This window comes from Rhinoderma darwinii, chromosome 5 (genome assembly GCF_050947455.1).
Source record: "Rhinoderma darwinii isolate aRhiDar2 chromosome 5, aRhiDar2.hap1, whole genome shotgun sequence".
Classification (NCBI taxonomy): domain Eukaryota; kingdom Metazoa; phylum Chordata; class Amphibia; order Anura; family Rhinodermatidae; genus Rhinoderma; species Rhinoderma darwinii.
This window is the reverse complement of record NC_134691.1, coordinates 230297208-230324522: the sequence shown is the minus strand read 5'-3', so window position 1 is coordinate 230324522 and position 27315 is coordinate 230297208. Positions and strand designations below refer to the sequence as shown.

At 46.9% G+C, this 27315-nt stretch overlaps 3 non-coding genes and 11 pseudogenes across 3 annotated transcripts; all 14 read left to right on the top strand.

Annotated features, from left to right (window-relative positions):
- The first annotated feature begins 534 nt into the window (after nt 1-534).
- On the top strand, nt 535-676 carry LOC142654604 (U2 spliceosomal RNA; annotated as a pseudogene).
- Nucleotides 677-2115: 1439 nt separating this feature from the next.
- On the top strand, nt 2116-2286 carry LOC142654389 (U2 spliceosomal RNA; annotated as a pseudogene).
- Nucleotides 2287-3614: 1328 nt separating this feature from the next.
- On the top strand, nt 3615-3756 carry LOC142654603 (U2 spliceosomal RNA; annotated as a pseudogene).
- Nucleotides 3757-5195: 1439 nt separating this feature from the next.
- Nucleotides 5196-5366, top strand: LOC142654388 (U2 spliceosomal RNA; annotated as a pseudogene).
- A 1328-nt stretch (nt 5367-6694) lies between these two features.
- Nucleotides 6695-6836, top strand: LOC142654601 (U2 spliceosomal RNA; annotated as a pseudogene).
- A 1438-nt stretch (nt 6837-8274) lies between these two features.
- LOC142654387 (U2 spliceosomal RNA) lies at nt 8275-8445 on the top strand (annotated as a pseudogene).
- Nucleotides 8446-9745: 1300 nt separating this feature from the next.
- Nucleotides 9746-9887, top strand: LOC142654600 (U2 spliceosomal RNA; annotated as a pseudogene).
- A 1439-nt stretch (nt 9888-11326) lies between these two features.
- LOC142654386 (U2 spliceosomal RNA) lies at nt 11327-11497 on the top strand (annotated as a pseudogene).
- A 1330-nt stretch (nt 11498-12827) lies between these two features.
- On the top strand, nt 12828-13018 carry LOC142653601 (U2 spliceosomal RNA). Its single transcript, XR_012848528.1, has one exon. It is a non-coding gene; the product is annotated as a U2 spliceosomal RNA (small nuclear RNA).
- Nucleotides 13019-14344: 1326 nt separating this feature from the next.
- Nucleotides 14345-14446, top strand: LOC142654541 (U2 spliceosomal RNA; annotated as a pseudogene).
- A 5546-nt stretch (nt 14447-19992) lies between these two features.
- LOC142653909 (U2 spliceosomal RNA) lies at nt 19993-20179 on the top strand. The gene has a single exon (XR_012848758.1). It is a non-coding gene; the product is annotated as a U2 spliceosomal RNA (small nuclear RNA).
- Nucleotides 20180-21507: 1328 nt separating this feature from the next.
- Nucleotides 21508-21649, top strand: LOC142654599 (U2 spliceosomal RNA; annotated as a pseudogene).
- Nucleotides 21650-23086: 1437 nt separating this feature from the next.
- On the top strand, nt 23087-23257 carry LOC142654385 (U2 spliceosomal RNA; annotated as a pseudogene).
- A 1332-nt stretch (nt 23258-24589) lies between these two features.
- Nucleotides 24590-24780, top strand: LOC142653600 (U2 spliceosomal RNA). The gene has a single exon (XR_012848527.1). It is a non-coding gene; the product is annotated as a U2 spliceosomal RNA (small nuclear RNA).
- The last annotated feature ends 2535 nt before the right edge of the window (nt 24781-27315 follow it).

Here is a 27315-nt window from a genome sequence, read left to right as displayed (position 1 = left end):
TGACTGACTGAGCCGCACCGTCTTATATAAAGTTCAGACGGAACTTTGCACGTGTCATAGTGGAGCCCTCAGGATTCCAGAGCCAGCTTTCTGACATCATAATGGGGCCTGCCTCAGAGATAAAAGCCTGGGCCCAGGCAGTGTTGGTCAGTGCTGCTCAGCAGGCAGCACCGGACTGGATTGGATTAAAGCTGATACAAGGTGTGAAGGAACAAGGGGTGGCTGTGGGCATGCACTTGCTGCCGCTGCCAGTGTTTATCTGCATGGCAGGAGGGCATTTGGGCGTTGCCAGGAAGGCGTTTTTATGTAGATTCCTCCTCCTCTTTCAGCACTGCATTGTGGTGCAAGCAAAAGAAGCAAATCCTGTCTGGCTTCCTCTCCGGCCTTTATTCACCTCCCTCCCGCTTAGTAGCTGTAAATGTGTGTGAGCCTGCAGGGCCCCATGGAATTGCCTAGGAGTAGGCTGAATCAATCGCTGCAAGGGGTGAACAGCAGTATTAGGCAGGCTCGGTCAACGGCCGGCCCATTCGGGTTATCGCTTCTCGGCCTTTTGGCTAAGATCAAGTGTAGTGCTTTAGGGTATTGCCTTGTTTCTTGGTCAGGAGGTGCCCTGGTACCCTTTTCCTTGGCCTGGGGGGATCGTCTCTTTTACAAGAGACTTCACCCCTCTGCTGCTATTGGGGAGGAGGATTAGTCCAGGGCAACGAGGAGCGATCACCCACCTGACACCTCGGTGTTGAAGGTTTACCTTGAAAGACGTCAGAATGGAGACCGTACCGGATTATATGAAGACCAGGAACGCTGTTCGTTTTATGGTGACGGAACTGGAAAGGACCAAGAAAGACCTGCGTTTCCTGAGCAAAGATTTGTTGCTGGGACTGTTTCGGCTGAGCAAGGAGGATATACTGGCTGTAATGGATTATCCACGGAGAGGTGTCTACGACGTCACGTTCATTAACGAAGATACTTACTTGAAGTTTTTGGGAATTTTTAATGAGACACGTGGAGATTCAAGACTGGAAGGTATTGTACTGGTGCCACACTTCTCTGAGTGGCAACGGCTTGTGACTGTTAAAATGTACTCTCCATATGTTGAAGAGGAGGACATTAGCATATTCCTAGGGAAGTATTGTGGGAAAGTTGTGGAGAAAGGCAAAGTCCTGAATGAGTTTGGCTTTTGGACCGGTAAGTGGAGATTTCTTTGTTCACTGAAACTTGACAAAACTTCTGGGAAATTGGTGATCCCGCCGGCACGCTTTAAAATTGGAAACACAACTGGAGATTTGTTTTTTTCTGGGATGGACATCTTCTGCAGGAACTGTAAAAAATATGGGCACAATACAGCAGAATGTCAAAAGACTGTCTGTACGAAATGTTTGCAGGAAGGCCACAGCTACCAAGACTGCAAAGAGGAAAAGATTTGTAACATGTGTGGAGAGGGTGGGCATGTCTTCAGGATATGTCCAAAGAGACATGGAAGAGGAGTGCAACAAGAGAGCGGAACGAGTATGGAGAAAAGTAAACCGAATGTTGAAGAGGTTGCTTCAGTAACGAAAAAAATGGAGAATAGTGGAGGAGAAAGTGTTAAAGATATAGATATGGGGAAAGAAAAAATGGCTGAAAAAAGAAAAATTGAGAAAGCTAAAATATCTAAAGAAGAAAGTGAAGAAAGAGAGAAGATAAGGAGAGAGGTTATGATTTTACGGGAGAAGGCGGATATAGAGGATTTGCGTGAAAGAATAGAATCACATTTGTCAAAACATTTTTTCCGCTTTATGGAAAGATTTAGCATACCACCTTGGTTGGTGGAAGAGGTTAAAAGTGAATGGGATGGTGAAACCCTGAAGCAGGAACACTTAGAAATGCTTGTTATTTTTGCGATAAAAAAAGGCTTGGTGCCATGATTTAAATGGCAACAGATATGGATGTATTTGTGTAATGGATATGTATGTACAATAAATATATTAAAAGAGGAAAATTAAAAAAAAAAAAAAAAAAAAAAATATATATATACATTTTTCATTATGATGATCCAAGTCTTAAGATTTGAGTTTTAAGATTTTAGACTTGAGACCTGAGTGGAAAAAAAAAAAAAAAAAAAAAAAAAAAAAAAAAAAAAAAAAAAAAAAAAAATCTGTTCTTATCAGTTTAATATCTGATACGTCCCCTATCTGGGGACCATATATTAAATGGATTTTTCGAACAGGGAGATGGAAATAGAGCTTGCTCTGTCCACTCCACGCATTGACCTGGTATTGCAGTATTTCCAGGACCGGTGCACCCTTCCCTTATGTGTTGACTAAAATCAGATTCCAAAAGTGCTATTTGTGTTTGCTATTGTTTTTGTCTTTCTGATGGGATCTCCCCTTTTAATCCCATTATTTCAACACCTGTTGGACAATGCATTTGTACAGTCATGTGTGATAATGAGCTCATTTATTAAATGCAATTAATTAATACATTGCCACCTCTTGTTGTGTGTGTGTGTGTGTGTGTGTGTGTGTGTGTGTGTGTGTGTGTGTGTGTGTGTGTGTCTTCTGTGTTTCTGTGTTTCCGGCATTTCACATTGGAACAGCTCATTCACCTTCCTTGTCTTCTCTCCGCCCTCCCTTTTAGGTAAGTTAAAGAGCTGCACCTGAGCCAGCCACTGATTGATGCAGCACCACAGTCAAATAGTGGAGTGGAGTGGAGTAGGGGAACAGCAAACAGCCATTAAAGCAGCCAGCCGCCTACCCGCCACAATGGACCTACCTGTGTACACTAGATGGATGTGATGGAATGTACTGTCGTCCCTACATTTCAAGAAGAAGTAAGAATTGCAGTTGCAACAAACCCTTGCTTGCCTACAAAGAGAGCAGCAATTTGGATTTGTTACTATGTTACCTGGAAGAATAACAAACTGTGCAAGGATGGAGGTTGTAGGAGCAAAGAGAAGTTGTCTGTAAAGTTGGTGGATGCCTATTTTCCATTTTGCAGTCCCTTGTCTCCCTCTTGTGGCCTCCTGGAGGCAAGTAGCTGTGCAAAAAAAAGACAGCCTGGCGGCCGGCTGTTGCAGTGTTGCCCTCTCAGGCAACACTGAGTGACTGACTGAGCCGCACCGTCTTATATAAAGTTCAGACGGAACTTTGCACGTGTCATAGTGGAGCCCTCAGGATTCCAGAGCCAGCTTTCTGACATCATAATGGGGCCTGCCTCAGAGATAAAAGCCTGGGCCCAGGCAGTGTTGGTCAGTGCTGCTCAGCAGGCAGCACCGGACTGGATTGGATTAAAGCTGATACAAGGTGTGAAGGAACAAGGGGTGGCTGTGGGCATGCACTTGCTGCCGCTGCCAGTGTTTATCTGCATGGCAGGAGGGCATTTGGGCGTTGCCAGGAAGGCGTTTTTATGTAGATTCCTCCTCCTCTTTCAGCACTGCATTGTGGTGCAAGCAAAAGAAGCAAATCCTGTCTGGCTTCCTCTCCGGCCTTTATTCACCTCCCTCCCGCTTAGTAGCTGTAAATGTGTGTGAGCCTGCAGGGCCCCATGGAATTGCCTAGGAGTAGGCTGAATCAATCGCTGCAAGGGGTGAACAGCAGTATTAGGCAGGCTCGGTCAACGGCCGGCCCATTCGGGTTATCGCTTCTCGGCCTTTTGGCTAAGATCAAGTGTAGTGCTTTAGGGTATTGCCTTGTTTCTTGGTCAGGAGGTGCCCTGGTACCCTTTTCCTTGGCCTGGGGGGATCGTCTCTTTTACAAGAGACTTCACCCCTCTGCTGCTATTGGGGAGGAGGATTAGTCCAGGGCAACGAGGAGCGATCACCCACCTGACACCTCGGTGTTGAAGGTTTACCTTGAAAGACGTCAGAATGGAGACCGTACCGGATTATATGAAGACCAGGAACGCTGTTCGTTTTATGGTGACGGAACTGGAAAGGACCAAGAAAGACCTGCGTTTCCTGAGCAAAGATTTGTTGCTGGGACTGTTTCGGCTGAGCAAGGAGGATATACTGGCTGTAATGGATTATCCACGGAGAGGTGTCTACGACGTCACGTTCATTAACGAAGATACTTACTTGAAGTTTTTGGGAATTTTTAATGAGACACGTGGAGATTCAAGACTGGAAGGTATTGTACTGGTGCCACACTTCTCTGAGTGGCAACGGCTTGTGACTGTTAAAATGTACTCTCCATATGTTGAAGAGGAGGACATTAGCATATTCCTAGGGAAGTATTGTGGGAAAGTTGTGGAGAAAGGCAAAGTCCTGAATGAGTTTGGCTTTTGGACCGGTAAGTGGAGATTTCTTTGTTCACTGAAACTTGACAAAACTTCTGGGAAATTGGTGATCCCGCCGGCACGCTTTAAAATTGGAAACACAACTGGAGATTTGTTTTTTTCTGGGATGGACATCTTCTGCAGGAACTGTAAAAAATATGGGCACAATACAGCAGAATGTCAAAAGACTGTCTGTACGAAATGTTTGCAGGAAGGCCACAGCTACCAAGACTGCAAAGAGGAAAAGATTTGTAACATGTGTGGAGAGGGTGGGCATGTCTTCAGGATATGTCCAAAGAGACATGGAAGAGGAGTGCAACAAGAGAGCGGAACGAGTATGGAGAAAAGTAAACCGAATGTTGAAGAGGTTGCTTCAGTAACGAAAAAAATGGAGAATAGTGGAGGAGAAAGTGTTAAAGATATAGATATGGGGAAAGAAAAAATGGCTGAAAAAAGAAAAATTGAGAAAGCTAAAATATCTAAAGAAGAAAGTGAAGAAAGAGAGAAGATAAGGAGAGAGGTTATGATTTTACGGGAGAAGGCGGATATAGAGGATTTGCGTGAAAGAATAGAATCACATTTGTCAAAACATTTTTTCCGCTTTATGGAAAGATTTAGCATACCACCTTGGTTGGTGGAAGAGGTTAAAAGTGAATGGGATGGTGAAACCCTGAAGCAGGAACACTTAGAAATGCTTGTTATTTTTGCGATAAAAAAAGGCTTGGTGCCATGATTTAAATGGCAACAGATATGGATGTATTTGTGTAATGGATATGTATGTACAATAAATATATTAAAAGAGGAAAATTAAAAAAAAAAAAAAAAAAAAAAATATATATATACATTTTTCATTATGATGATCCAAGTCTTAAGATTTGAGTTTTAAGATTTTAGACTTGAGACCTGAGTGGAAAAAAAAAAAAAAAAAAAAAAAAAAAAAAAAAAAAAAAAAAAAAAAAAAATCTGTTCTTATCAGTTTAATATCTGATACGTCCCCTATCTGGGGACCATATATTAAATGGATTTTTCGAACAGGGAGATGGAAATAGAGCTTGCTCTGTCCACTCCACGCATTGACCTGGTATTGCAGTATTTCCAGGACCGGTGCACCCTTCCCTTATGTGTTGACTAAAATCAGATTCCAAAAGTGCTATTTGTGTTTGCTATTGTTTTTGTCTTTCTGATGGGATCTCCCCTTTTAATCCCATTATTTCAACACCTGTTGGACAATGCATTTGTACAGTCATGTGTGATAATGAGCTCATTTATTAAATGCAATTAATTAATACATTGCCACCTCTTGTTGTGTGTGTGTGTGTGTGTGTGTGTGTGTGTGTGTGTGTGTGTGTGTGTGTGTGTGTGTCTTCTGTGTTTCTGTGTTTCCGGCATTTCACATTGGAACAGCTCATTCACCTTCCTTGTCTTCTCTCCGCCCTCCCTTTTAGGTAAGTTAAAGAGCTGCACCTGAGCCAGCCACTGATTGATGCAGCACCACAGTCAAATAGTGGAGTGGAGTGGAGTAGGGGAACAGCAAACAGCCATTAAAGCAGCCAGCCGCCTACCCGCCACAATGGACCTACCTGTGTACACTAGATGGATGTGATGGAATGTACTGTCGTCCCTACATTTCAAGAAGAAGTAAGAATTGCAGTTGCAACAAACCCTTGCTTGCCTACAAAGAGAGCAGCAATTTGGATTTGTTACTATGTTACCTGGAAGAATAACAAACTGTGCAAGGATGGAGGTTGTAGGAGCAAAGAGAAGTTGTCTGTAAAGTTGGTGGATGCCTATTTTCCATTTTGCAGTCCCTTGTCTCCCTCTTGTGGCCTCCTGGAGGCAAGTAGCTGTGCAAAAAAAAGACAGCCTGGCGGCCGGCTGTTGCAGTGTTGCCCTCTCAGGCAACACTGAGTGACTGACTGAGCCGCACCGTCTTATATAAAGTTCAGACGGAACTTTGCACGTGTCATAGTGGAGCCCTCAGGATTCCAGAGCCAGCTTTCTGACATCATAATGGGGCCTGCCTCAGAGATAAAAGCCTGGGCCCAGGCAGTGTTGGTCAGTGCTGCTCAGCAGGCAGCACCGGACTGGATTGGATTAAAGCTGATACAAGGTGTGAAGGAACAAGGGGTGGCTGTGGGCATGCACTTGCTGCCGCTGCCAGTGTTTATCTGCATGGCAGGAGGGCATTTGGGCGTTGCCAGGAAGGCGTTTTTATGTAGATTCCTCCTCCTCTTTCAGCACTGCATTGTGGTGCAAGCAAAAGAAGCAAATCCTGTCTGGCTTCCTCTCCGGCCTTTATTCACCTCCCTCCCGCTTAGTAGCTGTAAATGTGTGTGAGCCTGCAGGGCCCCATGGAATTGCCTAGGAGTAGGCTGAATCAATCGCTGCAAGGGGTGAACAGCAGTATTAGGCAGGCTCGGTCAACGGCCGGCCCATTCGGGTTATCGCTTCTCGGCCTTTTGGCTAAGATCAAGTGTAGTGCTTTAGGGTATTGCCTTGTTTCTTGGTCAGGAGGTGCCCTGGTACCCTTTTCCTTGGCCTGGGGGGATCGTCTCTTTTACAAGAGACTTCACCCCTCTGCTGCTATTGGGGAGGAGGATTAGTCCAGGGCAACGAGGAGCGATCACCCACCTGACACCTCGGTGTTGAAGGTTTACCTTGAAAGACGTCAGAATGGAGACCGTACCGGATTATATGAAGACCAGGAACGCTGTTCGTTTTATGGTGACGGAACTGGAAAGGACCAAGAAAGACCTGCGTTTCCTGAGCAAAGATTTGTTGCTGGGACTGTTTCGGCTGAGCAAGGAGGATATACTGGCTGTAATGGATTATCCACGGAGAGGTGTCTACGACGTCACGTTCATTAACGAAGATACTTACTTGAAGTTTTTGGGAATTTTTAATGAGACACGTGGAGATTCAAGACTGGAAGGTATTGTACTGGTGCCACACTTCTCTGAGTGGCAACGGCTTGTGACTGTTAAAATGTACTCTCCATATGTTGAAGAGGAGGACATTAGCATATTCCTAGGGAAGTATTGTGGGAAAGTTGTGGAGAAAGGCAAAGTCCTGAATGAGTTTGGCTTTTGGACCGGTAAGTGGAGATTTCTTTGTTCACTGAAACTTGACAAAACTTCTGGGAAATTGGTGATCCCGCCGGCACGCTTTAAAATTGGAAACACAACTGGAGATTTGTTTTTTTCTGGGATGGACATCTTCTGCAGGAACTGTAAAAAATATGGGCACAATACAGCAGAATGTCAAAAGACTGTCTGTACGAAATGTTTGCAGGAAGGCCACAGCTACCAAGACTGCAAAGAGGAAAAGATTTGTAACATGTGTGGAGAGGGTGGGCATGTCTTCAGGATATGTCCAAAGAGACATGGAAGAGGAGTGCAACAAGAGAGCGGAACGAGTATGGAGAAAAGTAAACCGAATGTTGAAGAGGTTGCTTCAGTAACGAAAAAAATGGAGAATAGTGGAGGAGAAAGTGTTAAAGATATAGATATGGGGAAAGAAAAAATGGCTGAAAAAAGAAAAATTGAGAAAGCTAAAATATCTAAAGAAGAAAGTGAAGAAAGAGAGAAGATAAGGAGAGAGGTTATGATTTTACGGGAGAAGGCGGATATAGAGGATTTGCGTGAAAGAATAGAATCACATTTGTCAAAACATTTTTTCCGCTTTATGGAAAGATTTAGCATACCACCTTGGTTGGTGGAAGAGGTTAAAAGTGAATGGGATGGTGAAACCCTGAAGCAGGAACACTTAGAAATGCTTGTTATTTTTGCGATAAAAAAAGGCTTGGTGCCATGATTTAAATGGCAACAGATATGGATGTATTTGTGTAATGGATATGTATGTACAATAAATATATTAAAAGAGGAAAATTAAAAAAAAAAAAAAAAAAAAAATATATATATACATTTTTCATTATGATGATCCAAGTCTTAAGATTTGAGTTTTAAGATTTTAGACTTGAGACCTGAGTGGAAAAAAAAAAAAAAAAAAAAAAAAAAAAAAAAAAAAAAAAAAAAAAAAAAATCTGTTCTTATCAGTTTAATATCTGATACGTCCCCTATCTGGGGACCATATATTAAATGGATTTTTCGAACAGGGAGATGGAAATAGAGCTTGCTCTGTCCACTCCACGCATTGACCTGGTATTGCAGTATTTCCAGGACCGGTGCACCCTTCCCTTATGTGTTGACTAAAATCAGATTCCAAAAGTGCTATTTGTGTTTGCTATTGTTTTTGTCTTTCTGATGGGATCTCCCCTTTTAATCCCATTATTTCAACACCTGTTGGACAATGCATTTGTACAGTCATGTGTGATAATGAGCTCATTTATTAAATGCAATTAATTAATACATTGCCACCTCTTGTTGTGTGTGTGTGTGTGTGTGTGTGTGTGTGTCTTCTGTGTTTCTGTGTTTCCGGCATTTCACATTGGAACAGCTCATTCACCTTCCTTGTCTTCTCTCCGCCCTCCCTTTTAGGTAAGTTAAAGAGCTGCACCTGAGCCAGCCACTGATTGATGCAGCACCACAGTCAAATAGTGGAGTGGAGTGGAGTAGGGGAACAGCAAACAGCCATTAAAGCAGCCAGCCGCCTACCCGCCACAATGGACCTACCTGTGTACACTAGATGGATGTGATGGAATGTACTGTCGTCCCTACATTTCAAGAAGAAGTAAGAATTGCAGTTGCAACAAACCCTTGCTTGCCTACAAAGAGAGCAGCAATTTGGATTTGTTACTATGTTACCTGGAAGAATAACAAACTGTGCAAGGATGGAGGTTGTAGGAGCAAAGAGAAGTTGTCTGTAAAGTTGGTGGATGCCTATTTTCCATTTTGCAGTCCCTTGTCTCCCTCTTGTGGCCTCCTGGAGGCAAGTAGCTGTGCAAAAAAAAGACAGCCTGGCGGCCGGCTGTTGCAGTGTTGCCCTCTCAGGCAACACTGAGTGACTGACTGAGCCGCACCGTCTTATATAAAGTTCAGACGGAACTTTGCACGTGTCATAGTGGAGCCCTCAGGATTCCAGAGCCAGCTTTCTGACATCATAATGGGGCCTGCCTCAGAGATAAAAGCCTGGGCCCAGGCAGTGTTGGTCAGTGCTGCTCAGCAGGCAGCACCGGACTGGATTGGATTAAAGCTGATACAAGGTGTGAAGGAACAAGGGGTGGCTGTGGGCATGCACTTGCTGCCGCTGCCAGTGTTTATCTGCATGGCAGGAGGGCATTTGGGCGTTGCCAGGAAGGCGTTTTTATGTAGATTCCTCCTCCTCTTTCAGCACTGCATTGTGGTGCAAGCAAAAGAAGCAAATCCTGTCTGGCTTCCTCTCCGGCCTTTATTCACCTCCCTCCCGCTTAGTAGCTGTAAATGTGTGTGAGCCTGCAGGGCCCCATGGAATTGCCTAGGAGTAGGCTGAATCAATCGCTGCAAGGGGTGAACAGCAGTATTAGGCAGGCTCGGTCAACGGCCGGCCCATTCGGGTTATCGCTTCTCGGCCTTTTGGCTAAGATCAAGTGTAGTGCTTTAGGGTATTGCCTTGTTTCTTGGTCAGGAGGTGCCCTGGTACCCTTTTCCTTGGCCTGGGGGGATCGTCTCTTTTACAAGAGACTTCACCCCTCTGCTGCTATTGGGGAGGAGGATTAGTCCAGGGCAACGAGGAGCGATCACCCACCTGACACCTCGGTGTTGAAGGTTTACCTTGAAAGACGTCAGAATGGAGACCGTACCGGATTATATGAAGACCAGGAACGCTGTTCGTTTTATGGTGACGGAACTGGAAAGGACCAAGAAAGACCTGCGTTTCCTGAGCAAAGATTTGTTGCTGGGACTGTTTCGGCTGAGCAAGGAGGATATACTGGCTGTAATGGATTATCCACGGAGAGGTGTCTACGACGTCACGTTCATTAACGAAGATACTTACTTGAAGTTTTTGGGAATTTTTAATGAGACACGTGGAGATTCAAGACTGGAAGGTATTGTACTGGTGCCACACTTCTCTGAGTGGCAACGGCTTGTGACTGTTAAAATGTACTCTCCATATGTTGAAGAGGAGGACATTAGCATATTCCTAGGGAAGTATTGTGGGAAAGTTGTGGAGAAAGGCAAAGTCCTGAATGAGTTTGGCTTTTGGACCGGTAAGTGGAGATTTCTTTGTTCACTGAAACTTGACAAAACTTCTGGGAAATTGGTGATCCCGCCGGCACGCTTTAAAATTGGAAACACAACTGGAGATTTGTTTTTTTCTGGGATGGACATCTTCTGCAGGAACTGTAAAAAATATGGGCACAATACAGCAGAATGTCAAAAGACTGTCTGTACGAAATGTTTGCAGGAAGGCCACAGCTACCAAGACTGCAAAGAGGAAAAGATTTGTAACATGTGTGGAGAGGGTGGGCATGTCTTCAGGATATGTCCAAAGAGACATGGAAGAGGAGTGCAACAAGAGAGCGGAACGAGTATGGAGAAAAGTAAACCGAATGTTGAAGAGGTTGCTTCAGTAACGAAAAAAATGGAGAATAGTGGAGGAGAAAGTGTTAAAGATATAGATATGGGGAAAGAAAAAATGGCTGAAAAAAGAAAAATTGAGAAAGCTAAAATATCTAAAGAAGAAAGTGAAGAAAGAGAGAAGATAAGGAGAGAGGTTATGATTTTACGGGAGAAGGCGGATATAGAGGATTTGCGTGAAAGAATAGAATCACATTTGTCAAAACATTTTTTCCGCTTTATGGAAAGATTTAGCATACCACCTTGGTTGGTGGAAGAGGTTAAAAGTGAATGGGATGGTGAAACCCTGAAGCAGGAACACTTAGAAATGCTTGTTATTTTTGCGATAAAAAAAGGCTTGGTGCCATGATTTAAATGGCAACAGATATGGATGTATTTGTGTAATGGATATGTATGTACAATAAATATATTAAAAGAGGAAAATTAAAAAAAAAAAAAAAAAAAAAAATATATATATACATTTTTCATTATGATGATCCAAGTCTTAAGATTTGAGTTTTAAGATTTTAGACTTGAGACCTGAGTGGAAAAAAAAAAAAAAAAAAAAAAAAAAAAAAAAAAAAAAAAAAAAAAAAAAATCTGTTCTTATCAGTTTAATATCTGATACGTCCCCTATCTGGGGACCATATATTAAATGGATTTTTCGAACAGGGAGATGGAAATAGAGCTTGCTCTGTCCACTCCACGCATTGACCTGGTATTGCAGTATTTCCAGGACCGGTGCACCCTTCCCTTATGTGTTGACTAAAATCAGATTCCAAAAGTGCTATTTGTGTTTGCTATTGTTTTTGTCTTTCTGATGGGATCTCCCCTTTTAATCCCATTATTTCAACACCTGTTGGACAATGCATTTGTACAGTCATGTGTGATAATGAGCTCATTTATTAAATGCAATTAATTAATACATTGCCACCTCTTGTTGTGTGTGTGTGTGTGTGTGTGTGTGTGTGTGTGTGTGTGTGTGTGTGTGTGTGTGTGTGTCTTCTGTGTTTCTGTGTTTCCGGCATTTCACATTGGAACAGCTCATTCACCTTCCTTGTCTTCTCTCCGCCCTCCCTTTTAGGTAAGTTAAAGAGCTGCACCTGAGCCAGCCACTGATTGATGCAGCACCACAGTCAAATAGTGGAGTGGAGTGGAGTAGGGGAACAGCAAACAGCCATTAAAGCAGCCAGCCGCCTACCCGCCACAATGGACCTACCTGTGTACACTAGATGGATGTGATGGAATGTACTGTCGTCCCTACATTTCAAGAAGAAGTAAGAATTGCAGTTGCAACAAACCCTTGCTTGCCTACAAAGAGAGCAGCAATTTGGATTTGTTACTATGTTACCTGGAAGAATAACAAACTGTGCAAGGATGGAGGTTGTAGGAGCAAAGAGAAGTTGTCTGTAAAGTTGGTGGATGCCTATTTTCCATTTTGCAGTCCCTTGTCTCCCTCTTGTGGCCTCCTGGAGGCAAGTAGCTGTGCAAAAAAAAGACAGCCTGGCGGCCGGCTGTTGCAGTGTTGCCCTCTCAGGCAACACTGAGTGACTGACTGAGCCGCACCGTCTTATATAAAGTTCAGACGGAACTTTGCACGTGTCATAGTGGAGCCCTCAGGATTCCAGAGCCAGCTTTCTGACATCATAATGGGGCCTGCCTCAGAGATAAAAGCCTGGGCCCAGGCAGTGTTGGTCAGTGCTGCTCAGCAGGCAGCACCGGACTGGATTGGATTAAAGCTGATACAAGGTGTGAAGGAACAAGGGGTGGCTGTGGGCATGCACTTGCTGCCGCTGCCAGTGTTTATCTGCATGGCAGGAGGGCATTTGGGCGTTGCCAGGAAGGCGTTTTTATGTAGATTCCTCCTCCTCTTTCAGCACTGCATTGTGGTGCAAGCAAAAGAAGCAAATCCTGTCTGGCTTCCTCTCCGGCCTTTATTCACCTCCCTCCCGCTTAGTAGCTGTAAATGTGTGTGAGCCTGCAGGGCCCCATGGAATTGCCTAGGAGTAGGCTGAATCAATCGCTGCAAGGGGTGAACAGCAGTATTAGGCAGGCTCGGTCAACGGCCGGCCCATTCGGGTTATCGCTTCTCGGCCTTTTGGCTAAGATCAAGTGTAGTATCTGTTCTTATCAGTTTAATATCTGATACGTCCCCTATCTGGGGACCATATATTAAATGGATTTTTCGAACAGGGAGATGGAAATAGAGCTTGCTCTGTCCACTCCACGCATTGACCTGGTATTGCAGTATTTCCAGGACCGGTGCACCCTTCCCTTATGTGTTGACTAAAATCAGATTCCAAAAGTGCTATTTGTGTTTGCTATTGTTTTTGTCTTTCTGATGGGATCTCCCCTTTTAATCCCATTATTTCAACACCTGTTGGACAATGCATTTGTACAGTCATGTGTGATAATGAGCTCATTTATTAAATGCAATTAATTAATACATTGCCACCTCTTGTTGTGTGTGTGTGTGTGTGTGTGTGTGTGTGTGTGTGTGTGTGTGTGTGTGTGTGTGTCTTCTGTGTTTCTGTGTTTCCGGCATTTCACATTGGAACAGCTCATTCACCTTCCTTGTCTTCTCTCCGCCCTCCCTTTTAGGTAAGTTAAAGAGCTGCACCTGAGCCAGCCACTGATTGATGCAGCACCACAGTCAAATAGTGGAGTGGAGTGGAGTAGGGGAACAGCAAACAGCCATTAAAGCAGCCAGCCGCCTACCCGCCACAATGGACCTACCTGTGTACACTAGATGGATGTGATGGAATGTACTGTCGTCCCTACATTTCAAGAAGAAGTAAGAATTGCAGTTGCAACAAACCCTTGCTTGCCTACAAAGAGAGCAGCAATTTGGATTTGTTACTATGTTACCTGGAAGAATAACAAACTGTGCAAGGATGGAGGTTGTAGGAGCAAAGAGAAGTTGTCTGTAAAGTTGGTGGATGCCTATTTTCCATTTTGCAGTCCCTTGTCTCCCTCTTGTGGCCTCCTGGAGGCAAGTAGCTGTGCAAAAAAAAGACAGCCTGGCGGCCGGCTGTTGCAGTGTTGCCCTCTCAGGCAACACTGAGTGACTGACTGAGCCGCACCGTCTTATATAAAGTTCAGACGGAACTTTGCACGTGTCATAGTGGAGCCCTCAGGATTCCAGAGCCAGCTTTCTGACATCATAATGGGGCCTGCCTCAGAGATAAAAGCCTGGGCCCAGGCAGTGTTGGTCAGTGCTGCTCAGCAGGCAGCACCGGACTGGATTGGATTAAAGCTGATACAAGGTGTGAAGGAACAAGGGGTGGCTGTGGGCATGCACTTGCTGCCGCTGCCAGTGTTTATCTGCATGGCAGGAGGGCATTTGGGCGTTGCCAGGAAGGCGTTTTTATGTAGATTCCTCCTCCTCTTTCAGCACTGCATTGTGGTGCAAGCAAAAGAAGCAAATCCTGTCTGGCTTCCTCTCCGGCCTTTATTCACCTCCCTCCCGCTTAGTAGCTGTAAATGTGTGTGAGCCTGCAGGGCCCCATGGAATTGCCTAGGAGTAGGCTGAATCAATCGCTGCAAGGGGTGAACAGCAGTATTAGGCAGGCTCGGTCAACGGCCGGCCCATTCGGGTTATCGCTTCTCGGCCTTTTGGCTAAGATCAAGTGTAGTATCTGTTCTTATCAGTCCTTGTAAGGATAGATAGCTCGGAGAACCACTGGGGGCTATAAACACTAGCTTAGCGATCCAAGAGCGTTCCAGACGAAGCCGGGGACGAACTGCGGAGAAGAACCAGCGAAGACGACGATCCAGAAGGGAGAAGCCGCCATCGGGGAAGAAGCTCCGGGAGATCGCTGCCGGGAAGAAGAAGGAGAACTGCGACAGAGACCTTCGGAGAAGAGCCGCTGCTGAAGGGGATCTTTGAAGAAGCTCGGCCGCAGAAGAAGCTCGACGAGGAACCGCTGCGGAAGAAATTTCGTGGAAGAACCTCGGCCAGCAAGGAGAAGATTTGCATAGCTCCGCCCCCTTCGGGAAAGAGCTATCGAAGATCCTCCCCAAGCGACAGGAACAGCTGGAAGAAGCCATGGCCTCAACCAGCAACCCTGCCACCCAGAAGAAGAAGGCTGATGGACCAGGTGAGCCGGCCCAGGCCAGGACATCTCCTCCTGAAGCCTCCTCAAGCCAACAGGCCACCAGGAAGCCGAACCAGGCTGCTCCAACCCTGGAGCCCTGGATGAAGCAGACGGTGGCCCTGAAGCTGAAGGAGGTGGACGGGAGAGTGCCGGACATGACGGAAGAAGTGTTCTGCCAGAAGATGCTCCTGGACCAGGGCTTCGCTAAGCCGGAGACCATCAGCATCCAGGCCTTCATGACCGGGATGTTCTTCGTGACCTTCGCTTCGATCAACATCTGCAGAAGGTACTGGGAGATGGTGAAAGCGGCGAGGCCTGAATCCCCTTTCTCTCGCTTTGTGGGCAACTGCCCTGTCCAAAGAGAGGAAAGGCGGGTGACGGTCTCAATGCGGAACCCACACACCCCCGGCAAAGACATCACCACGCTCCTGAAGCGGTTCTGCACAGTGGTGAGGGAACCCACCCACATCCTGAACGGACTCGGCTTCTGGACTGGCAAGTGGTCGGTAATCGTCCGACTGAACAAGGATTCCAGCGCGGAAGACGGCCTCCAACACCTGCCCCAGTCATTCTCGCTGGGCAACTCCTACGGCCTCATCTACTACCCAGACATGCCGCAGATCTGCAGGAGATGCAGCAAGAAGGGTCATTCGGTGAAGGACTGCAAGGAGGACGCCTGCAAGAACTGCCGGGTAACAGGACACGAGACCAAAGACTGCCCGAAACGGACAATGTGCAACCTCTGCGGACAAGCAGCCCACTCCTACAAGGACTGCCCGAAGAGGGATCGATCCTGGGCAACTGTAGCGGCGAAAGCTCCGGCCAGAGGGAACCCCGCCCCAGCCAGAGCTCCAGCGGCGCAGAAGACCGGGAATAAGAAGGATGGTAAGAAGACGACAGTCCCTCCCCCCCGTCTCCCGGCCCTCCCTCGCCCTACCCTTCCCACCCTCCCTCGCCCGGCCCTCCCCACCCCCCCGTCCCCAACCCCTGTCACCCCCACTGAGGCTCTCACCTTCTCCTACCCACCCATCTCAGTGGTCCTGTCACCTGCACCTCTCCCAACCCAGCCTCCCTTCTCCCCAGCTCCAGCAGCACTAACATCTTCCCCTCCAGCTGCTGGAGTCCTCTCCCTGGAGGATTTTCCCCCTCTTGTCTCCTCAGGTGCCATCCAGAGGAAGAGAAAGGTGAGGGACAGCCCAGCTGCTGAGTCCTCAAAGCGACAAGTCGTGGAAATCTGCGAAGATTCCCTTGCGCAGCAGGAGGAAATGGAGCAGATGGTGGAGGAACTCGTGTCTGAACCTGAGGTCATCGACTTCACAACAGACATCCAGGTGGCTACAATCCTGGAACAATTTTTGTCAGAGGGCCTGCTGGATCTTTCGGACCCGCCAGGAGAGGAGGATCCGCCCGACCGGACTGGTAACTAAGGTGTATCGTTTGCACTAACCTTCTTTATTCTCCCCCATGGCTGCTAAACTTAACATCTTTAGCCTCAATGTGAGGAGTGTTAGAGATAGGACTAGATGTCAGATGGTGCTAACTTTTCTTTCCAAGCAGTCGAGTGATGTATTTATGCTGCAGGAATGTACTCTCCCCTCTTCCAGGTCATACCATCATCTGGCCAGGCAGTGGACCCATGGCCCGTCCTACTGGTCTGGTGGGGGCGACTGTAAGTCTGCAGGGGTTGCCATCCTGATTAGGGGAAGCGTATTTACTGTTGACTCTGTCCAGGAGCTCGCCTGCGGCCGCTTGTTGGTCGTAGACGGTTCCTGGGCAGGAGAGCCGATTAGGCTCATCAACGTGTACGCTCCCCCTATGAAGGCTGAGCGCCTGGAACTATTCCAGACCCTGCGGACCCAGCTCGCCACCACTAGGGCAGTGGTGATGGCCGGGGACTTCAACTGCCCCATCGAAGAGGATGGACGAAGTTCCGGCACTTCAATCAAACTGGATGTCAGTTCCAAACTGCTTATCGAGATGGTAACCGAAGCATCCTTGCAGGACGTTGTGGGCTCCATGGGGATTGGCTCTGTGAACTATTCATGGAGCCGACCCGATGGCTCACTTCGTTCTCGGATTGACTTTGTGTTCACCTCCCGGGCAGTCAAGCAGCATGGGCACTCCATGGTCCCCTGCTTCTTCTCTGACCACAGGGCCATTCTCTTCCAGGGTGCCATCGGCCACGGTTTTCCTCCCGGCCCTGGCTCCTGGAAGCTGAATTGTGCCCTGCTGGAAAGAGAGGAGGTACTGGCGGAACTTAGAGACGCCTATATTGTTTGGAGGAATGATAAAGTTTTCTTTGACAAAACCTGTGACTGGTGGGAATATGTTAAAGTTGAATTTCGTTGTTTCTTTCAGGCAAAAAGTCGTCAACAGGCGTGTGAGAGGAAGAGAGACTTCAGAGAGATGCAGCGTCAGCTGCGATCCCTGCAAGACCTCCTTCAATGCGGCTGGGACGTCAGGAAGGAGCTGGAGGAAGCCAAAAAGGGCCTGAAAAGGCACTTTGAGGAGGAATCCAAGCGAATTGTCTTTCGTTCCAAGGTGGAGAACCTGGAGAAGGGTGAGAAATGTAACTCGTTCTTTTTCAGGAAACTCCATGCCGGCCACACGCCCCTGAAGGAACTTCGAGATGAGACCGGAAACATGCATTCTGGGAAGAAGGAGGTGATGGGAGTCGTCACAGACTACTACCGAAGCCTCTACTCCCGGAAAACCACTGACCCCGAAGCCGCCGATAAATTCCTGTCAGGTATCACTAATCATCTTGATCCTGCAGGTACGGAGGCTATGGATGTACCCCTGACGGTGGAGGAACTGCTCTCTGCCGCTAAATCCTTCAGACCCGGCAGGACCCCGGGCAGTGATGGTCTCCCAGCAGAGCTCTATGTAGCGCTGGGGGACTTGATCAGTCCGGACCTGCTGGAGCTCTATGAGGAGATGGTGGTGGAGGGTAGAATGCCACCGTCCTTGAGAGAAGGCATGATCACGATCTTGTATAAGCGGAAGGGGGAGAGATGTGACCTGAAAAACTGGCGTCCCATCTCTCTCCTGAACGTGGACTACAAGATCCTCGCCAAAGTATTGGCCAACAGACTGAAGGTTGTCATCGGACAGATCATCGGATCGGACCAAACCTGCGGCATTCCTGGCCGTAGGGTGGCCGACAGTCTTGCCCTGGTGAGGGACACGGTGCATTACATGCAAAGCCGCCGTACACACGCGGCCCTGGTCAGTCTGGATCAGGAGAAGGCTTTTGACCGGGTCTCTCACGAATTCATGGGTAAGGCTCTGCGTAGGCTGCGGCTTGGCAGGTTGTTCTGTTTGTATGTTAACCTGATGTATTGCGACATTTACAGCTCGGTGCTGGTGAACGGCTGGAAGACTGACCCCTTTCCTGTATCGTCGGGGGTTAGACAAGGCTGTCCTCTTTCACCTCTCCTTTTTGTTTGTGTTATAGAGCTCTTCGCAGAGGCTATCCGGCAGAATGGAGAGATCAGAGGGATCACCGCACCAGGTCCAGGACACTTCGAGGTCAAATGCTCGCTGTACATGGACGACGTGACCGTCTTCTGCGCTGACCAGAGTTCGGTGACTGCACTCGTCCAGACCTGTGAGGAGTTCGGACGCGCTTCAGGGGCAAAAGTCAACTGCGGGAAGTCGGAAGCCATGCTCTTCGGAAAGTGGTACCTGCCTTCTCCTGCCTCCTTCCCGTTTACTATCAAGCCGGACTTCATCAAAATTCTGGGAGTCTGGTTCGGTAAGGAAGGTGCAGCCCTAAAGTCGTGGGAAGAACGCTTGGCCAAAGTCAACCAAAGGATCGGACTGTGGAGCCTCAGACAACTCACTATTGAGGGCAAAGCAATGGTCCTGCGTAACGAAGTCTTGCCTGTGCTACAATACACTGCACAGGCATGGCCCCCTCTTGCAACGGTCTCGAGGGCCATTACCAGGACTGTGTTTCGCTTCATCTGGGGCTCGAAAATGGACAGAGTAAAGCGGACTGTTATGTACAAGGAGCCCCGCAAAGGTGGGAAGGGTATACCCGACATTCCCACTCTGCTGCGGATCGCTTTTGTATGTGACTGTGTTCGTAGGACTCTGAGGACAGCAAACGGCTCTGCGGGCAAGGCCATGTCCCGCTACTTCCTCCTTCCCCTCTGGCGAGGTTTTGGCTGGGACAAGTGGGACAGCTCCTTCCCTTACAACTGGCACGCTCCCTGGTTCTACGGAGATGTCGTCCGGTTTGTGAGGGAGCATCAACTGGAGGGTCTTAAGCCCGACTTGTGGAAACCTAAGACGATCCACAAGCACATCAGAGCAAAGGACTCACTGGAGTCTGTTCCAGGGCTTCATGCCGACACGTTGGAGACTGTTTGGACTAACGTGTCATCTGGCAGGTTGACCAACGGGCACAAGGACATTTCATGGATGGCCATCCAGGGAGGACTGCCTCTTAGGTCATTCATGCATGCCCGCAACCTGTGCAAGACCCGGTACTGCCCCAGGTGCCCCTTCACGGAGGAAACATCTTTGCACATTTTCTGGCAGTGCCCCTTTGCACAGGGTCTGTTGAAAGCCTTGGAACATGAACTCAAGGACTCAGTACCCAGGAACAGACTGTCGTACCGCTCGGTACTTTATGGACTATTTCCTGGGAATACCACAGATGGAGCAATCCAGGAAGCCTGGCGCCTTATGAACTGCTTTAAGGACGCTATATGGTTTGCCAGGAACCGTCTGATTTTGCGGAGAGAGAGTGTGTCCGTCCAGGACTGCCGCAGGCTGATCCACAGCCTGCTCAGAGACTATTCCACCTGGGACAGCCCGGACGTCGATGAGGAAGAGGACTGATACTCCCCTTCCCCCCACTCTCCCTTCTTGTGTGTTGTCTTTCAATAAAGCTTCGGGCCTGTGATTTCCCCCTTCCCTATCCCCTCCTACCCACTCCCCTATCCCATCACTTGTCTGTAATGCTTTGTTGTTTGGCGTTAGTGAATGCAAGAATGTTAGTGTAGCATGTGGTGTAGTGTATAGCATAGGCTAGCCTGTACTGTGTATTATACTGTCATGTTATGTTTGACGACTGTTATTATTTATTATTTGCTGCTTCATGGCTTGCGCTGCGTCGCAGTAATGTTTGTATGATGACGATTGATTGTCAATAAAGCAATTTTCAATCAAAAATCTGTTCTTATCAGTTTAATATCTGATACGTCCCCTATCTGGGGACCATATATTAAATGGATTTTTCGAACAGGGAGATGGAAATAGAGCTTGCTCTGTCCACTCCACGCATTGACCTGGTATTGCAGTATTTCCAGGACCGGTGCACCCTTCCCTTATGTGTTGACTAAAATCAGATTCCAAAAGTGCTATTTGTGTTTGCTATTGTTTTTGTCTTTCTGATGGGATCTCCCCTTTTAATCCCATTATTTCAACACCTGTTGGACAATGCATTTGTACAGTCATGTGTGATAATGAGCTCATTTATTAAATGCAATTAATTAATACATTGCCACCTCTTGTTGTGTGTGTGTGTGTGTGTGTGTGTGTGTGTGTGTGTGTGTGTGTGTGTGTGTGTGTGTCTTCTGTGTTTCTGTGTTTCCGGCATTTCACATTGGAACAGCTCATTCACCTTCCTTGTCTTCTCTCCGCCCTCCCTTTTAGGTAAGTTAAAGAGCTGCACCTGAGCCAGCCACTGATTGATGCAGCACCACAGTCAAATAGTGGAGTGGAGTGGAGTAGGGGAACAGCAAACAGCCATTAAAGCAGCCAGCCGCCTACCCGCCACAATGGACCTACCTGTGTACACTAGATGGATGTGATGGAATGTACTGTCGTCCCTACATTTCAAGAAGAAGTAAGAATTGCAGTTGCAACAAACCCTTGCTTGCCTACAAAGAGAGCAGCAATTTGGATTTGTTACTATGTTACCTGGAAGAATAACAAACTGTGCAAGGATGGAGGTTGTAGGAGCAAAGAGAAGTTGTCTGTAAAGTTGGTGGATGCCTATTTTCCATTTTGCAGTCCCTTGTCTCCCTCTTGTGGCCTCCTGGAGGCAAGTAGCTGTGCAAAAAAAAGACAGCCTGGCGGCCGGCTGTTGCAGTGTTGCCCTCTCAGGCAACACTGAGTGACTGACTGAGCCGCACCGTCTTATATAAAGTTCAGACGGAACTTTGCACGTGTCATAGTGGAGCCCTCAGGATTCCAGAGCCAGCTTTCTGACATCATAATGGGGCCTGCCTCAGAGATAAAAGCCTGGGCCCAGGCAGTGTTGGTCAGTGCTGCTCAGCAGGCAGCACCGGACTGGATTGGATTAAAGCTGATACAAGGTGTGAAGGAACAAGGGGTGGCTGTGGGCATGCACTTGCTGCCGCTGCCAGTGTTTATCTGCATGGCAGGAGGGCATTTGGGCGTTGCCAGGAAGGCGTTTTTATGTAGATTCCTCCTCCTCTTTCAGCACTGCATTGTGGTGCAAGCAAAAGAAGCAAATCCTGTCTGGCTTCCTCTCCGGCCTTTATTCACCTCCCTCCCGCTTAGTAGCTGTAAATGTGTGTGAGCCTGCAGGGCCCCATGGAATTGCCTAGGAGTAGGCTGAATCAATCGCTGCAAGGGGTGAACAGCAGTATTAGGCAGGCTCGGTCAACGGCCGGCCCATTCGGGTTATCGCTTCTCGGCCTTTTGGCTAAGATCAAGTGTAGTGCTTTAGGGTATTGCCTTGTTTCTTGGTCAGGAGGTGCCCTGGTACCCTTTTCCTTGGCCTGGGGGGATCGTCTCTTTTACAAGAGACTTCACCCCTCTGCTGCTATTGGGGAGGAGGATTAGTCCAGGGCAACGAGGAGCGATCACCCACCTGACACCTCGGTGTTGAAGGTTTACCTTGAAAGACGTCAGAATGGAGACCGTACCGGATTATATGAAGACCAGGAACGCTGTTCGTTTTATGGTGACGGAACTGGAAAGGACCAAGAAAGACCTGCGTTTCCTGAGCAAAGATTTGTTGCTGGGACTGTTTCGGCTGAGCAAGGAGGATATACTGGCTGTAATGGATTATCCACGGAGAGGTGTCTACGACGTCACGTTCATTAACGAAGATACTTACTTGAAGTTTTTGGGAATTTTTAATGAGACACGTGGAGATTCAAGACTGGAAGGTATTGTACTGGTGCCACACTTCTCTGAGTGGCAACGGCTTGTGACTGTTAAAATGTACTCTCCATATGTTGAAGAGGAGGACATTAGCATATTCCTAGGGAAGTATTGTGGGAAAGTTGTGGAGAAAGGCAAAGTCCTGAATGAGTTTGGCTTTTGGACCGGTAAGTGGAGATTTCTTTGTTCACTGAAACTTGACAAAACTTCTGGGAAATTGGTGATCCCGCCGGCACGCTTTAAAATTGGAAACACAACTGGAGATTTGTTTTTTTCTGGGATGGACATCTTCTGCAGGAACTGTAAAAAATATGGGCACAATACAGCAGAATGTCAAAAGACTGTCTGTACGAAATGTTTGCAGGAAGGCCACAGCTACCAAGACTGCAAAGAGGAAAAGATTTGTAACATGTGTGGAGAGGGTGGGCATGTCTTCAGGATATGTCCAAAGAGACATGGAAGAGGAGTGCAACAAGAGAGCGGAACGAGTATGGAGAAAAGTAAACCGAATGTTGAAGAGGTTGCTTCAGTAACGAAAAAAATGGAGAATAGTGGAGGAGAAAGTGTTAAAGATATAGATATGGGGAAAGAAAAAATGGCTGAAAAAAGAAAAATTGAGAAAGCTAAAATATCTAAAGAAGAAAGTGAAGAAAGAGAGAAGATAAGGAGAGAGGTTATGATTTTACGGGAGAAGGCGGATATAGAGGATTTGCGTGAAAGAATAGAATCACATTTGTCAAAACATTTTTTCCGCTTTATGGAAAGATTTAGCATACCACCTTGGTTGGTGGAAGAGGTTAAAAGTGAATGGGATGGTGAAACCCTGAAGCAGGAACACTTAGAAATGCTTGTTATTTTTGCGATAAAAAAAGGCTTGGTGCCATGATTTAAATGGCAACAGATATGGATGTATTTGTGTAATGGATATGTATGTACAATAAATATATTAAAAGAGGAAAATTAAAAAAAAAAAAAAAAAAAAAAATATATATATACATTTTTCATTATGATGATCCAAGTCTTAAGATTTGAGTTTTAAGATTTTAGACTTGAGACCTGAGTGGAAAAAAAAAAAAAAAAAAAAAAAAAAAAAAAAAAAAAAAAAAAAAAAAATCTGTTCTTATCAGTTTAATATCTGATACGTCCCCTATCTGGGGACCATATATTAAATGGATTTTTCGAACAGGGAGATGGAAATAGAGCTTGCTCTGTCCACTCCACGCATTGACCTGGTATTGCAGTATTTCCAGGACCGGTGCACCCTTCCCTTATGTGTTGACTAAAATCAGATTCCAAAAGTGCTATTTGTGTTTGCTATTGTTTTTGTCTTTCTGATGGGATCTCCCCTTTTAATCCCATTATTTCAACACCTGTTGGACAATGCATTTGTACAGTCATGTGTGATAATGAGCTCATTTATTAAATGCAATTAATTAATACATTGCCACCTCTTGTTGTGTGTGTGTGTGTGTGTGTGTGTGTGTGTGTGTGTGTGTGTGTGTGTGTGTGTGTGTGTGTCTTCTGTGTTTCTGTGTTTCCGGCATTTCACATTGGAACAGCTCATTCACCTTCCTTGTCTTCTCTCCGCCCTCCCTTTTAGGTAAGTTAAAGAGCTGCACCTGAGCCAGCCACTGATTGATGCAGCACCACAGTCAAATAGTGGAGTGGAGTGGAGTAGGGGAACAGCAAACAGCCATTAAAGCAGCCAGCCGCCTACCCGCCACAATGGACCTACCTGTGTACACTAGATGGATGTGATGGAATGTACTGTCGTCCCTACATTTCAAGAAGAAGTAAGAATTGCAGTTGCAACAAACCCTTGCTTGCCTACAAAGAGAGCAGCAATTTGGATTTGTTACTATGTTACCTGGAAGAATAACAAACTGTGCAAGGATGGAGGTTGTAGGAGCAAAGAGAAGTTGTCTGTAAAGTTGGTGGATGCCTATTTTCCATTTTGCAGTCCCTTGTCTCCCTCTTGTGGCCTCCTGGAGGCAAGTAGCTGTGCAAAAAAAAGACAGCCTGGCGGCCGGCTGTTGCAGTGTTGCCCTCTCAGGCAACACTGAGTGACTGACTGAGCCGCACCGTCTTATATAAAGTTCAGACGGAACTTTGCACGTGTCATAGTGGAGCCCTCAGGATTCCAGAGCCAGCTTTCTGACATCATAATGGGGCCTGCCTCAGAGATAAAAGCCTGGGCCCAGGCAGTGTTGGTCAGTGCTGCTCAGCAGGCAGCACCGGACTGGATTGGATTAAAGCTGATACAAGGTGTGAAGGAACAAGGGGTGGCTGTGGGCATGCACTTGCTGCCGCTGCCAGTGTTTATCTGCATGGCAGGAGGGCATTTGGGCGTTGCCAGGAAGGCGTTTTTATGTAGATTCCTCCTCCTCTTTCAGCACTGCATTGTGGTGCAAGCAAAAGAAGCAAATCCTGTCTGGCTTCCTCTCCGGCCTTTATTCACCTCCCTCCCGCTTAGTAGCTGTAAATGTGTGTGAGCCTGCAGGGCCCCATGGAATTGCCTAGGAGTAGGCTGAATCAATCGCTGCAAGGGGTGAACAGCAGTATTAGGCAGGCTCGGTCAACGGCCGGCCCATTCGGGTTATCGCTTCTCGGCCTTTTGGCTAAGATCAAGTGTAGTATCTGTTCTTATCAGTTTAATATCTGATACGTCCCCTATCTGGGGACCATATATTAAATGGATTTTTCGAACAGGGAGATGGAAATAGAGCTTGCTCTGTCCACTCCACGCATTGACCTGGTATTGCAGTATTTCCAGGACCGGTGCACCCTTCCCTTATGTGTTGACTAAAATCAGATTCCAAAAGTGCTATTTGTGTTTGCTATTGTTTTTGTCTTTCTGATGGGATCTCCCCTTTTAATCCCATTATTTCAACACCTGTTGGACAATGCATTTGTACAGTCATGTGTGATAATGAGCTCATTTATTAAATGCAATTAATTAATACATTGCCACCTCTTGTTGTGTGTGTGTGTGTGTGTGTGTGTGTGTGTGTGTGTGTGTGTGTGTGTGTGTGTGTGTCTTCTGTGTTTCTGTGTTTCCGGCATTTCACATTGGAACAGCTCATTCACCTTCCTTGTCTTCTCTCCGCCCTCCCTTTTAGGTAAGTTAAAGAGCTGCACCTGAGCCAGCCACTGATTGATGCAGCACCACAGTCAAATAGTGGAGTGGAGTGGAGTAGGGGAACAGCAAACAGCCATTAAAGCAGCCAGCCGCCTACCCGCCACAATGGACCTACCTGTGTACACTAGATGGATGTGATGGAATGTACTGTCGTCCCTACATTTCAAGAAGAAGTAAGAATTGCAGTTGCAACAAACCCTTGCTTGCCTACAAAGAGAGCAGCAATTTGGATTTGTTACTATGTTACCTGGAAGAATAACAAACTGTGCAAGGATGGAGGTTGTAGGAGCAAAGAGAAGTTGTCTGTAAAGTTGGTGGATGCCTATTTTCCATTTTGCAGTCCCTTGTCTCCCTCTTGTGGCCTCCTGGAGGCAAGTAGCTGTGCAAAAAAAAGACAGCCTGGCGGCCGGCTGTTGCAGTGTTGCCCTCTCAGGCAACACTGAGTGACTGACTGAGCCGCACCGTCTTATATAAAGTTCAGACGGAACTTTGCACGTGTCATAGTGGAGCCCTCAGGATTCCAGAGCCAGCTTTCTGACATCATAATGGGGCCTGCCTCAGAGATAAAAGCCTGGGCCCAGGCAGTGTTGGTCAGTGCTGCTCAGCAGGCAGCACCGGACTGGATTGGATTAAAGCTGATACAAGGTGTGAAGGAACAAGGGGTGGCTGTGGGCATGCACTTGCTGCCGCTGCCAGTGTTTATCTGCATGGCAGGAGGGCATTTGGGCGTTGCCAGGAAGGCGTTTTTATGTAGATTCCTCCTCCTCTTTCAGCACTGCATTGTGGTGCAAGCAAAAGAAGCAAATCCTGTCTGGCTTCCTCTCCGGCCTTTATTCACCTCCCTCCCGCTTAGTAGCTGTAAATGTGTGTGAGCCTGCAGGGCCCCATGGAATTGCCTAGGAGTAGGCTGAATCAATCGCTGCAAGGGGTGAACAGCAGTATTAGGCAGGCTCGGTCAACGGCCGGCCCATTCGGGTTATCGCTTCTCGGCCTTTTGGCTCAGATCAGGTTTATTGCCTGGTTTGGGCTGGAGGTGCGAGTTTGGAGCGATCCTCCGTTTCCGTTTACGGGAAACTTTTTTTGCTGTGGTTTTGTACCGACAGGTTTATTGTGAAGAATGGCTGCCATCAAGAATACCATCCGGATTGAAGTGCCCCCGAGAGAAGCCAACAAGAACAACGTGAAATTTGTGGTTGCAGATCTTATCGAAAAAAAGGCTGGAGCAGAAAGGCAAGACATCTATGCTGTACAAGACTTTCCAAAAACAGGTGCGTACGATGTCACGTTCCATGAGGATTTTACTTGCCTTAATGTATATGAGTGGCTGAGAAACAACACTGAAGATCCCATGATGCAAGGAGTTAAAGTTACACCATTGTTTGGATTCAATGAAATTAACTTGCTTGTACATGTGTATAACCCTTACACCAAGATTGATCTGCTGGTGGATTTCCTGCTCAAGTACTGTGAGTATGTGAAAGGAGGAGTTGCACAGACCAACATCCTAGGGATTTTTAACTGTAAGTACAGATTTCAAGTCAAGCTGAAACGTGACTTAAACTGTGTTGGGGGTTTTCAACACCCACCGTCAAGTTTCTCTGTCGCAGGGCACCGTGGTTTTCTAAGTTATCCAGGACAGCCAAGGTATTGCAGGAAATGTTTTTCCTTTGGTCACACACAGGTCTTCTGTGATAAATCAGTGTGTTGCAGAAATTGCAAACAAGAAGGCCACGCTGCAGGTGAGTGCCCCACCCCAAAATCCTGTGATGCGTGTGGGGGGACTGACCACATGTACAAGTTTTGTCCTGTAGCAGATGCTCAAAGGGCTGCAAATGAGGAAAAAACCAAAGCAGCACAGCAGAGACAGGAGGAGCAAAGAAAGCAAAGACAAATGCAACAGGTAAAGTCTTATGCTAGTGTGGTGAAAGACTCGGGCGGAGCACAGAAGCTGAAAGTAAGTGAGCCACAGATTTTGCAACCAGGTGGGCCCCACCCTTTCTTACCCCTGATGAGGCACTTTGAGGAGCTGTTTGAAGAGGCAGGGGAGGCGGTGCATGAATCAGATCCAACGAATATTCATGAGTTCCCATCAAGCATAGAGACGGTAAAGAGTCAAAGGGAGGGTGGTGGGGATGAATCAGACGAAGATGGCCAAGCATTGTGCGTGCAGAGGAGGGTTTTCAAG